The following is a 3,361-nucleotide window of genomic DNA, read 5'->3' on the forward strand; positions in this document are numbered from 1 at the left end:
ACAATAGCAAAATATACAACAATCGTGCTAACCAGATTGAATGAGTCTTAGGGAATTTCTAGGGTCTTATTATTATTATTATTATTATTATTATTATTATTACTACTACTACTACTACTACTACTACAACATAAAAGCGTCAATCACTTTGCATTATTATAAGTAAGTATTACTATTTTTGCAATTTTATGATTCCATATATTTTATCTAATGTATATTCCTTTTATGTTTTAGTCATTTCCTTTTCCAAGTTTGTTAAGGGATGCACACATGATAGTACTGAGTTTGACAATCGTGTGTCAAATTTCAGGAAGTTGAAACTATTCTATGAAATCATTTTTGTCTCGATCATATTTGGTAAGAATATCTAAAAAAAAATGATAGATTATCGTTAAGCAGCAATGCTTGGGTGTGCCTTAGAGTGATTGGATTGGAAATGAAAGAGAAAGGTAAGAAGAGGAGGAGTAGGAGGAGAAATCTTGGGAGTTTACCTCATAACTAAAAACTCTAGTAGCCTTAAAGTAAAAAAATGTTGGGTCTACAAATCAAAGATCCTTAAAATGATTTACTCAAAATCCTCAAAAACAAATGAAATCCTAAAACCCCCAAAAATAAAACCTTACATAACAAAAATCGCAGCACTCAAAAAAGGTCTCAGGTTGAAACCTTAACTTCAAGAAAACATATTTATCAATATCACAAAAAAAAAAAGGAAAGTTAAAAACATAACATGACATGCATAAAAACGATTTGTTTTCTATTATATGATCTAAAACAATTAACTAAATGTTATATTTTTCAAATATTTTTTTTCAAAATATTCAGAAAAATGAAAATAGATTTTAAGAAAATCGATATATAGAAACCCTAAAAAGAAAATTCAACTGAGCACGACATCATTAAAACCAAATATGAAATTCTTTTCTTTTGAATTTAATAACAAAAAATAAAACTTTGTTTTTAACTAAAATCAGATTCCATTAAATCAAATAAGCATAAAACCATTTGTTTTCCACTATAGATCTAAAACAAATAAAAACTACATCAAAAACCAAATTAATCATATGAAAACCAGCAAAACAGAGATTCCCAACTTTCTTTTCATAATTTCTAAGAATTTGTGTAAAAGAATTGGGTCAAACAATTCATACCTCGCTTGTCCTCGTTGTCATTGCAATTATTCTATCGTTAACTCTCTTTTTATGGATAATTGTTAGGGAGTTTAATGTTTTTGTTTTGAATTTTCAACACCGAATGAAACTGGAGAAGAATAAGAAAGATGCGGATTGGATTGATAGAGTCGGTGAAAATATGCAAGTGGTTTGGAGAAAACGAAATGTAAAAGATAATATCTTGCTAAATAGTAAAAAAAGGTGGGCTAAAAAGTTGAAAATAAAAAAAGGCGCTGCAAACCAGTTTTGCTACAGTGGTGTGAAATCTAAGGATACAAAAATGAATAGTAAACTCAAAGAGACTCTTATAAGAGAAGGTAGGAAATTATAATAAATAATAAATGATCAATAAGTGGAAAACATTAATCTTTAAAGGAAAATCAAGAGCGCCTTTTATGAGATCTTGACACCTGGCTTCATCTTGGCTATTGAATTGGCATTTGGATGGTTATATTTTATATCTCTTATGCCATTTCACTTGTATATTCATTGCTTCAACTTTTGAGAGTTCTATGAGAGAGAGTTTTACTCTCTTTGGCTAGGGTTTAATTTGAATCTTCTTCTCTCTTGAACATCTATTCAAGACTAAGATCTGTTAGTTTAGTCTCTGATTCTTGTAAATTCGAAGTGAAAACTATAAGAACTAGAGGATTTTTATACTGTAACATTTAGAGAGATGGTTTAAGATTTCTTTTGCGATTCCTTCATACATCGGTAGTTTTCTTGAAAGAGATAAGTCTCTTGTACCATCTCTGTGTACCGGTTAACTTTGAAACCTTCGTTGCCATTTTTGGAGCTATATAGTGCAACCTAGCATATATCTCATCTATTGGATGCTCAACAGGGGTGTAAGCGTTAAAAGTGATCGCTGAACCTCTGGGGCTTCGGCCTAAAAATTATTTGTGTTCGGTCTTTTAATTTCTGCAAATTTTACTTTTTTTCGAGTTGAGATTATTTTGTATCTTGAGTTTAATATCAAGTTATCTAAGCATTTCCATGGCATCAGAGTAAGAACTGGGAACAAGATACCTGGATCTTTGCAGAAACTAGTAGACCTGTTGCAGATTTAGAATTTTGAAATTGTTGCTAAGCAAAACTGGAAAAAAAATTGAGTTTTATAAATTTGCTGGGTGAGATCTTTAATTTTTTGTGAAGTTTACTTTCAAAAATTAGGGTTTCTTGATTTTTCCCTAAATTACCTTAGACTGAGACCACCTGGAGATTAATCTTTGTCCAAATGCTCCATAAGGTCTTGGGAATCTAAAATAAATTCAATTCGAGCATGTATCTGGAGGATTTTGAAGGAGAAATCTCTGAAACATAGAGTTGTGATCTTTGTTTGTGTGGTTTTGCCCTGCATGTTCCTTGATTGAGATTAAAACTTGCGAAATTTGTGAAATCTTGCTTCATTAAATGTATTAATGTAATTTGTGATTGATATTAATTTGTGTTTTTGTTATTCATTGCAAATATGTGAAAACTATTTTCAACTTGTAAGTCATACTATTTATAAGATGGCTTTTGATAAGTTTGAAGTTAATCAGTTTGATACAAAATGTGATTTCAATATGTGGAGTCTGAAAATGAAAGCTAGTTTAATGCAAATAAGATGTGTTAGGGTATAAGATAATAATTGGCTCATAGAAAACTGAACTTGAAGAAGTTGTATAGAGCACTATTTTATTGTATTTATCTGAAAATGTGGTAAGAGCTATTGGTGAAACAAAAACTGTTCCTGAACTGTGGACTGAACTTCATGCTAATTATGTGACTAAGACTACTCCAAATAAATGCTATTTGTTAAAGCAAATCTTTTCTTTTAAAATAGATCCCTCAGTTGATTTGGATGAAAAACTTGAATACATTTACAGAACTTACCTAAGAGTTGGCCAACTGTGATGGAAAACTTTCAAAAGATCATATGACTGCAGTCTTGTTAAACTCCATTAGTGACAAACATAGAAACATTAATGTTGCTCTATAATATTGTAGAGAAGAACTCATTACTGATATATTATCATAGACACTCTTAGAAACAAAGTTCTAAAGATGAACTATGAGTCTAAAGAGAGTCAAAATGAAGATAATCTATTAGTAAAAAGGAATGCTTTTGGTAAACCTAACAGTCACTTTAAGACCTTTAATGAAAATAAGAATCGATGGAGTGATAAGAACTAATCTAAAAATAA

Source organism: Olea europaea, chromosome 19 (genome assembly GCF_002742605.1).
Source record: "Olea europaea var. sylvestris chromosome 19, O_europaea_v1, whole genome shotgun sequence".
In the NCBI taxonomy this organism is placed as follows: Eukaryota; Viridiplantae; Streptophyta; class Magnoliopsida; order Lamiales; family Oleaceae; genus Olea; species Olea europaea.